The sequence below is a fragment of the Chionomys nivalis genome, chromosome 5, assembly GCF_950005125.1.
Source record: "Chionomys nivalis chromosome 5, mChiNiv1.1, whole genome shotgun sequence".
Classification (NCBI taxonomy): Eukaryota; Metazoa; Chordata; class Mammalia; order Rodentia; family Cricetidae; genus Chionomys; species Chionomys nivalis.
Window position 1 is genome coordinate 90,407,900 of NC_080090.1, and position 10,856 is coordinate 90,418,755.

General features: G+C 45.4%; 1 pseudogene; it reads right to left on the reverse strand.

Annotated features, from left to right (window-relative positions):
* Positions 1 to 1,674: 1,674 nt before the first annotated feature.
* On the reverse strand, positions 1,675 to 7,242 carry LOC130874177 (60S ribosomal protein L29-like; annotated as a pseudogene).
* Between the last annotated feature and the right edge of the window lie 3,614 nt (positions 7,243 to 10,856).

The following is a 10,856-nucleotide window of genomic DNA, read 5'->3' on the forward strand; positions in this document are numbered from 1 at the left end:
TTAGGGATCCCAGGGTTCTCTTGCCAGACCCTTGCAGCACATGGCCCGGTTTAGGGAAGTGAGGCCTGGGAAAGCAGCAACACTGGGCACAGTTTACACTACTTCAACAGAATTTTGCCCTGAGAGCCTGGCTTCCTCTTCCCTGCCGGTTGATCCTGGCAAGTCCCCTTACACAACAGCCTTTCCAAAGAGGAACAGCACAGTGCTGGTTCCAGTCTCAGCCTGCTCTGTCTTCCCTGGATCCTCCAACAAAACTGGCCTGGGGCCCTGATTCTCACGACTCTGAGATCCACGGTGGTGAGAATCTCAAGACTGGTGTTGCAGAAGTGACACCCACAACGTAAAGCCACCTGGAGACTTGGGTTCTCTCCAAGGGAGCATCCTAAGTCCCACTAGTGGAGAATCCAGTACAGAGACATCCCAGCTAGGGCAGGTGTGTGCACAAATGACACAGGAGGAGTCTGGAACCTAAGGTCGACCAGATGTTTCCAAGAGCCCTGCCCAAAGGTGCATGTCTATGCCTCTCCAGGTAGCATCAGTCTTCCAAGACCGAAATGCATCTAAACAGGGCATGAAGATAGGAAGGGGGTGTGCTGGGAGGTGTCAAGGGGAAGTGGGGAGGAAATTGGAAGGGCCAGATGGAAAACATGTGTAAGACTGCCAAAGAGTGAAAGATTTTAAAGTAGGTCTGAGAAATCCTCCTCTTGTATTTCAAATTTATATGTAGTAGGTAATTCAGTCCAACCAACAGAGGAAGATAATGGGTTACATTTCTGTGTTTATGTGTACACATGTTCATGTATATACATGTCTGAGGAAGGGTTAACATGCATCAGTGTGCATGTGTGAGCAAGTAGACACCGGGTCAATCAGAATGTCTTCCTCGGTCATTCTCTACCTTGTTTTTGATACAAGACCTCTCACTGAGCCTGGAACTCATCAACTGGCTAGGCTGGCCAGCCAGTGAGCTCTCAGGAGCTTCCTGTCTCCACATCTTGGTGCTGGGACTACAGATGCGTGCAGCCATGTCTGCCTTTTCTGTGGGTGCCAGGAATCTGAGTTCAGATCCTCATGCTTGTACAGTAAACTCCATACCCGCCAAGTCAGGTATCTTCCCAGGGCCCCAAAGCATTTTCTTACATCTAAATTTTTATAAGTGTGACATAGGTCTATTATAACAACAGAAATTAATATGCTAAATTTCTTAAATCTATCTCTGAGATTTTGCCAAACTGGCTTCAAATTCACCCCCTCTCTCCCCCCTCTCTCCACCCCCACCCTTTTTCTTTACTCCTTCCTTCATACTCCCTTTTAAAGAAATAAAAATGTCCACATACAAGTTAACTTTCCTTTCTTTTTTAAACACGTGTGTGTGTGTGTGTGTGTGTGTGTGTGAGAGAGAGAGAGAGAGAGAGAGAGAGAGAGAGAGAGAGAGAGAGAGAGAGAGAGAGAGAGAGAGAGAGAGAGAGGACAGCTCCGGGGAGCCGGTTCTCTCCTGCCACCTTATGGAATCTGATATTGAGCGCAGGTCGTCGGGGTTGCACAGTAGCACCTCCATCGGCCAAGCCATCTTACCAGGTCTCCATTGATTTTTTTTTTTTAACAGATCTTGCCTCAAGTTTATTTGTAAAGACAGCATAAGGTCCTGATCACCTGCAAATACTGTGTAGGTGTTCACACCAGTCCATCTGTCTTCATATTGGCAGACTGAGATCTTTTGTATGGGGCTTTCACGGGGGCCTGGGCACCTTTGGGAACCTGAGCAGGAGCTGAGGCTTCTGCTTTGGTTTGAACCTTAGGCTTTGGTTTTTGGAGCTTACGACCCCTGGGCATAAAATTTCTAATCCGCTTCCCAAGCTTGGGGTGAGCAATGAAGGCGAGACGGCTGAGTTTGCGGCTGGGGCCCTTTGGCATCTTGGATTTAACTACCTGGGGCTTCACCGGGGCCTTGACGGCCTCTGTTCGTGCGCTCATGCCCTTTACATTATTTGCCTGCATCTTCTTCAGGCCTTTCTTGTTGTGCTTCTTGGCAAAGGAACTTGGGGTCGACCCCCTTGAGAGATTCATATCTTTGTGACCGGGGCTTCTTGATGCCATTTCTTTGCCATTTTCGGGACTGGTTGTGTGTGGTGTGGTTCTTGGCCTTGGCCGTGTCTGAACGGTAACCGGCAGCTCCCCTGATTTTCTTTTTCACTGCAAGTTTTAAACTTACTTTTCCACTCGCACAAAAATAAAGGGGAAAAAAAACCTCATGTATTAATGAGACACCGTGTGATGTTTCACTATCCGTGTGTGCAAACATTTATGCCAGGCTAAGCATAGCTATCGCCCCAAACACTTATCATTTCTTCACAGTAAAACCATTGAGAATGCATCCGTCTACATTTTGAAGTATATAAAATGTTGCTGTAGTCACTGCCCTGGGTGAGAGCATGCAGAATTTTTTGCTTCCTTCTAACTGTAACTCCTCATCTTGGGCCGATCTTCCCTTCTGTCTCCCCACTGACACTGCGTGGTCTACCTGGACTCCTGCCTCAGAGGTTACCGCTGCATCTGTCATTTTTATAGATGGTTTCTATTTTTTAATAAATATAAACCTACTGATAAAAAATAAGTTATAACTGTATATATTATACATGCATTTGTTCTCCACAGATAACTTTTTACATCTTGCCTTTATAATTTGACTTCATTTAAAATCTACACAGCTGTACAAAAAGTTGGTCAGGTACATTTGTATCCTTAACTTCTGTATAGGATAATATTCAGTTCCGTTGTCATATCCCATGAGCCACAGCTCCAGGCTACACAATCAGCACTCTCCTGTGCTTGCACATATTCATATGTGTGCACATGTACACATGTGGACGGTGCATCCGCACACACAAGGACCAATCTGTGTGCATATATAATAGAGTCTCCAGGCTAGATAACCAGGGGCAGAAATACTGTCTCACAGTACAAACGCTTCTTCTATTTTGGTAGTTATTTCAAATTGTCCTCCAAAGGCACTGTACTAATTTACATTCCCAACAGAGAGGTCCTTGATGCCCACAGCTCACCAGCTCTGCTCTTGTCAGTCTTAATTAATTTTTGTTGATCTGGTTGACATGAGTGGTACTTCAATATTTCAATTTGAATTCCTAAATCCTTGGGAATGAGTTATAATTTTTTCAAAGAAAAGAAAAGTCTACCTCCTCATCTCTCACACTCCATGGGGACAGGTTGCGCAGAGGTTGCTGGTCATCAGCCCTGATGATCAGGGTCCTGAAACCCACAGCTAAAAGTGGAGATATTTCTTCTCGTTAGCCAGAATAACAAATAAAATAAGTCAGTAAGAACTGAGGGCTGAGTTCCAAAAAGAAGCCAAACATGTTGCCTATAACACACGACCAAACCAACTCCAGAAGGGCAGGGATATAGTCAATCTCTGAGACCAGCAGAAAAAAAAAATAAGGAAAAATTAATTAATTAATTAGAATATCCACGCCAGTGGGAAAGGATCCAAGTTACTGACTTAGGGCAAAGGCAGCTGCTTACAGCTGGCAGTCGGAGAGGGAGCAAGACTGAGGTGGGAACTGGTGGGTGAAAATGAGGAATACGTACCAAGGTCTCAGAAACCCAGCCTGCCGCCCTCATCCTCTGGGCCACCATCACCCCCCCAACTGGACTCTGTTGGGTGGCCTCGTTAACTCTGCACACGTCCAGACAATCCCCTCAGATGAACAGGCAGTTAAATATGAGCCACACTTGGATCTGGAAGTTTGAAGTTTTCTTTTCTTTAGAGCGAACAGCAATGTACTTCGGTGCAGGAGTGACTTCTTTGGGGCGGATCACTTTTCCTTCTGGTGGCTTTTTTCAGTGCTTGTTTGGGAAATATTTAACAACCCTTCCCATGGCATTACTTCTTTGAGAAGTTAAACAAACTCAGACTGATGAAGTAACTTCAAGATATGTGCACTGAAATACACCTCCCACATGAAGAACCCTGGAGCATTCTGGGAATAACTCATTTCCTTGGGGGCACTGGAGGGTGTGGGAATATTGAATGTCTCCAAGAGAAGAGTCATCTGTCAGTGTGTGTGACAGATACAGCTCTTCCTAACAGGGACAGGAAACCACTCTAACCTCAATGCGCCCATAGTTTCAGTGGCAACTTTCCCTTCGGCTCACTTTGCTTCGATTATGGCCAAATGTGAAGGACAGTGACCCCAGTCCCCAGAGATGAGCATAGCCATGTGTTGTAGGGATGGGGGGAGATGACCCAGTCAGTAAGATCCCCCCTATAAAAGCTTTGGGACTTGAGTTTGGTACACAGAATCTATATAAAAAGCCAGGAATGATAGTGTACATGTGTAATCTTAGTTCTGGAGAGGCACAAGAATCAGTAAGCTTCAGTGCAGTGGGAGAGCCTGTCTCAAAAAAATAAAAGGTGGGCATGGTTGTTCATGCCCATAACCCCAGTACTGGAAGTTAGAGGCAGGAGGATCCTGGAAACTTGTGAGTCAACCAGCCCATCCAGTGAGACCCTGCATCAAAGCAATAAGGTAGAGTGTGTAAAGGAAGACACCCTCTTCTGGTCTCCACATATGTGCACACAGGTATACACAGCCACACACTGGACATACACCATACATGTACAACACACACACACACAAAAATTTGAAAGTATAGAAAAGGTAGATAGTACCAAGGTGAACAGCATCTAAAGACCACCACCCAAGGTTGACCTTTGACCTTCACACATATACAGCACCATCATAGATGTATGCACACAGAAATAGATGGATGGGTGGATTGGTTGGATAGATGACAGACAGACAGACAGATAGACAGACAGAGAGATTAGGGATGGATGGATAGATAGATAGATGATAGATAGATAGATAGATAGATAGATAGATAGATAGATAGATAGATAGATGGTAGAATTTTTTAAAGTGTATCATAGCACACAATAGTATCCTGGGAGCTAGGAATTCAGAAACCTAAGGACTCACTTACCTTATCTGAGACTATACAAACATGAGTTGAAGTCTTCCATTCAAAATGAATAGGATTTACTAAAGTCCTAGAATTGTGGACAATAATCCGGAATTATTCTGCATACCCAAGCTTGGGGAAAGTGAATTCTCACTGTTTTGACCTGTGTAGATTATAACCAAGATATTCCCCTCACTCCCCACACCCCTGGATGGTGTATGTGTGTAGGTATGCTTATGGGGGCGGTTCGTGTACATGTGTGCATGGGTATGTAGGCCAAAGAGAAATTTTGCCTCATTCTCTCCACCATGCACCTTGTTTTTATAGACAAGGTCTTTCACTGACCCAGAACTCACCAAGTAGTCTAGACTAGCTGGCCAAGGAACCTCTGGAATCCCCCCTCTCTGCTTGGGTTGCCATACCCATCATTTTTTTTTCTTCTTAAATGGGTTCTGGAACTCTAACAGGTCCTCAGGCTTATAAGCCAAATACCTTACCAACTGAGCTATTATCTTCCCAGCTCAGGATGTACTATGTTGCTAAGGTCATGTATGACCGTACTGGCCAATTCTAATTCCTCAGGGCCTTGAGATCTATCACAGAACACTCCTACCTTTGAAATGAATTTTAGAGCCCATTTTTTCATGCATTTGCCACATATACTTAGCTATACGCAATGATATCATGTTTATATAATGATACCAGTATGTCCCCAATGCCACACAATATTCTTTTTCTTTTTTCTGATATAGAGTTTCATGTAATGCAGATTGACCTTTAACTTGCTCTATGGGACTGAGCATGATCTTGCGCTCACCAACCTCTTCGTTCTTGGTTGAGAACTGGGTATAAGTTGATTAAAAGTTGTGAGTGCATTGGTCTTTAGGGCATTAGGTATGGTGATGGCTGGGTTTAATTATAAACTTGACACAACCTATAGTCATCTGGGAAGACAGTCTTAGTGGACGAATTGTCTAAATCAGGCTGTCCTGTAGGCATGTGAGGCATTATCTTGATTACCTGAATTGGTATGGGAAAACTGAGTCCACAATGGGTGGCGCCATTCCCTGAGTTTGAGGTGCTGGACTGTAGAAGAGAAGAGAAAGTGGGCTGGAGAGATGGCTCAGCTGTTAAAGGATAGACTCACAATCAAGAACATAAGGGAAGAGGAAGTCAACTGTGTCCTAGTGAGTAGATAGCATGTATGCATTTATTCTCTTCAGCTCTTGACCATGAATGTGATGTGACCAGCTGCCTGAGTTCCTCCTTTAACTTCACCACAGTACTGTAGGAGCCTGGGATTTTAATCCAAAGAAACCTTTTCCCTGTGACTTTCTGCCAGGATATTTTATCACAGCAGCATAAATGAAACTAAACCAGGTCTGCAGCAGCTCACAAATCGTGGTCGAGGATTCAGATGCCAGGACTTTAATGAACAGACTCCAGAGACGGTGTAGCCAGGCTGAAGAAGAAAAGGGGTGACAAGGTGCCTAAGGATGCTACCTATGGGAAGCTGCAGCCACACACAAGGAAAGGAACCATGACACCGAGGCTCAAGCTAGAGACTTGGGCTGTCCAGTGAGAACTGCAGAAATGGGAAGATATGGTGAATGGTAGGGACCCAGGGCAGAAAATCACTGCAGCTTCAGGGGCTAGTGAGACCCCATCCCTCCCAGAGAATCTATAGGCAGTTAACAGTAGCTGGCTTTCATGGGGCCCTACCCCTTTCTAAGACTCTATAGTCAGTTGATAGTTGCTGAGAATGGAAGAGACATTTGTTTTCAGTAATGCAGCTATGGGTAAGTTGCCCATGTTCCTGTCAATCACTCCTCATGCATGCTCCTGCAGTTCCTCACCTAGGCTCTTGCAAATAACCCTAGTTGCTCACTAGTGCACAAACACACATCATTATATACATAGAAGAAAATGTCATAACAAATATCATTATTGTGTGCAATTAATATGTGCTAATTAAAACAAAACCAAAAAACTTGCTAGTCTCAAACTCACAGAGATCTGCCTGCCTCTGCCTCCCATGTGCTGGAGTTAAAGGCTGTGCCACCACTGCCCTGCCCCCCCCCAAAATCTTCCAACCTCTCCTCTTCCTAACCTAGGTCTCTGGCCTGCATTTCTTAAACCTTTGGCTGGGGAACCCAGGGTGCAGTTCTTGGGGTCAGCCTCCTCCTGGGCATGGAGCAGGATGGTGAGAGCAGGTGGGGATCTAGAGGGCGCTGAGGTGCCAGATGACTCTCTCTCCATCTCCGAGCCTCCCACTTGAATCACTGTTTCCCTGTATGTCTCAAGACACACAACAAAATCCTCTCTTAGGCACTTCCTCAAACATTTCATAAGTCCTCCTGATCCAGGGTCAGTTTCCACATTTCTTAGCAGAAAGTCCAATTCAGAGTCACTTGACCCCAGAGTCAACTGAACAGGAGACTCCGTCATATTTTGAATAAGGTGGCAGAGCCAGTTATGTGGGCAAGGACCTACACCAGGCTCCAGCAACAAACTGCCTCCCACTAACTTGCTCCGCAGGCTATCAGAAATAGGGAGTGTTCTCAGTTGTAGATAAACCGCTGCAAGCAAGATCCAGGACAGAGGATGTAGCCCTATGTGGTCGGGGCAGAGACCAGCACTTAGCCCTGAGTTCATATGTGCCAGGCAATATTTTAAAGGCTTTGGGTTTGCGCTGGCATGTGCTCAGTTGCTAAGGCACAGGATTAGAGGGGGAAGGAAGAGACTGGGGTACCACCCCTTGTTATCAGGGCAGTGGCTGCTTGATTCTAGAAGGGTCACACCTCTAGTCAGGGCTCCTCTCCCAGACCCTGAGAAAACATTCCCTCTGCCTGCTCCTTGATCACAGCTCCCCTGGGCACTTCTCCATCCCTGTTGCCTCCAGTGGTAGTTAGTCTTGACTGTCAGTTTGATTAGACCTGAAATCAACTAAGAAAGACTCCTCTGGTCTATGAGGGTGACCAGGATAGATTAAATGAAGAGAGGAGAGCCTTCTCAGAGCAGGCAGAAGGATAAGACAAGAGAGGATAGGGTGGGGGGGAGTGGGGTCAAAATGCAGTAGATATATGTGTGATAATGAAATCCATCATTATATGGAGTTAATGTATGTGAATAAAAAAGCTTAAAAGTAATAAATGTTGAAGAGTGCACCATTAATGGATCCAAATTGTCTCTGTCTTACTTAAGGGATTCTACTGCTTTCTCTAGGGTCTTGGCCTTCATCCCCATGGATTCTGAGCCTAAGAATCCTTCCATTGTTCCTCTTCTTAAAAAACCGAGTTCACTTAGTTCATTCATTCGGGCTCTGTAAGTTCCACAGGCTCTGTTTCTAGCCAGGGGAGGGAAGACAACCTTCTGGGTGAGGTCAGGGATTCTGGGTTCAGGTGGCTCCCCCGATGATGTCATGCTGTACATATGTGCACAGGCAGAGATGCAGAGAGAACAGGGAGAGAGAGCACATCCAAGACAAGCTCGGTCCCACTACGACTCATGTTTCTCCAGATGATATTAATTGATCCCTGGAGAACATTGCAGGGGATAAACCAGCAAGGAGAACAAACAGGGGGCTGAGGTGACAGTCCTTTTGTGAAAATCACAGTCGTTAAGGACCAGGGAAGCTGGCGCCTGGCTAGGCTGAAATTTAGTAGGCTTTTCTTCTAAGGCAATTTGTAGGTTGGTGCTCAGTTTTATAGAGATTTCTGATTAGTTCAGTTCTACCGCAACCATGGGGTGAAGTCTGAAGCTACCCTAACAGTACTTCCATCGGAAACAATCAAGTCAGCAGAATTCCAGTTTGGTGGCTTCCAATAAGCCACGGCCAGCATATTATCATAAGAAGGCTGTGGTACTCAGACTCACATTCAAGATAGTGACACACACCCAGGACCTTAATCATATGCCCATCTGACGGTGTCCAAATAGGCTGGCATTAAGAAACCGTCCCCTCATGACTGATGGATATGAGATGGTAACAAATGATGCCAAGTGACTTGATGAAGCGTTTGCCACATGCCCTCAAGCGACTGCCAAGCAGCCTGGACAGAGCAGAGCCCAAGAGCGTAAATATCCTTGCAAGTTGTGGTGACTGATTGTTAGAAGTATCAAGAGGCAGGGGCAGGGATGGAGGACCCAAAAGTCTGACTCAGTTTGCAGTGTGTGCAGACATGTGCACACATGTGGAAGACAAAGCGTAACCACAGCTGTTATTGCTCAGGCTCCATGAAACTTGATTTTTCAGAGAGTATCTCTCTGGGACCTGAAATTTACCAGGTAGCCTAGATTGGCTGGCCAGCAAACTGTGGGGATTTACCTAACTCTGCCTTCCCAGCACTGGAATTATAGATGTATACTGCCACACACACACACACACACACACACACACAAACACACCACACCTTTTCTTTTAAGACAAGATCTCACTATGTAGCTGTGGCTATCGTAGAAGTCACTCTGTAGACCAGGCTGGCCTCTAACTCACAGAGATCTTCCTCCCCAGGGCTGGATTAAAGATGTTTGCCACCACACCTGGCTCTTCATTTCTCTCTGATTGATTGTTTGCAAAACCTCCACCAGGTGAGCTAGAGCTAGCTCAGTTAGAGAGCCTGCGTAGCATGAGAAAGAGAAAGCTCTAGGTCTAGGTCATAGCTCCATATGAACCTAGTATGGTGGTACACACCCTGTGAACCCACACTGCAGCGATGGAGACAAAGTATCCAGAGTTCAAGGCCATCCCCTGCAGTATGGTGAATTCAAAGACCATCGGGGATATATGGGATCCTATATCAAAAAGAAAGAAGAAAATGAGCAAACACATAGTGAATGGATTTGCAGTAACTTTCAGGTGGGCAGGACCTGTGAGACAGCTCAGTGGTTAAGAGCATCTGTGTCTGTCTTAGCAGCTTCCTGTTGCTGTGGTAAAACACCCCAACCAAAACAACTTAGAGAAGGAAGGGTTCATTTGGGCTTACGGTCCTAGAGGAATGAGAGTCCTTCGTGACAGGAAAGCATGTCAGGAACAGAAATCTGAGAGGTCACATCTTGAGCCACAAGAATGAAACAGAGAAGTTGATAAGGCTATAATCTCTGAAGGCCCACCCCCACTGATGTACTTCCTTCAGCAAGACTGCACTTCCTACCCTTCCCCAAACAGCACCTTCAAGTGGGGACCAAGGGTTCAAATACCTAAGCCTACTCGAACCGCCACACTGCTCTAGCAGAAGAACCAGTTTGGTTGCCAGCATCCACATTAAGAGGCTCAAAACTATCTGCAACTCCAGTTATTGCATGGGATCCAGTGATCTCTTTGGGACTTCAGGTACACCAGGTGCACATATGGTATATGTGTGTGTATGTATGTATGTATGTATGTATGCATGTGTATGTATATATGTATGTATATATACATATATTATATGTGCAAACAAACACTCATACATAAAATAAAAATAAATCTCTTTACAATCTTCTGACAGATCCATTGCTAAAGTAAAGAAGAAAAATGAAGAGAAGACGAGAGAGGGAGTGGACCCCAATACACAGGGCGAATGTCAGCCCCTCTGAGGGAGGCAGACGATGAGTAGATACAAATGTTTGAAATGGGAAGTTCTCACCTGTCCAAATCCTCAATCCACCTCTGTAGGGTCCCTCTATATGTTACAGCTTTCAGTTAAACAACAAATGCTAGCAGCAATCAAATGTTAAGAAAAGAAAAATTTCATTTTGGAAGTTTCGTTCCCTGATCTATTGTCATGGGACTGTGGCAACACACTGTGGCAGAGGCTTGTGGCAGGGCAAAGCCACTAGCTAATCCTTATGGCTGGGAAATAAGAGAGAAAAGAGGTGAAGCCCACTATCTC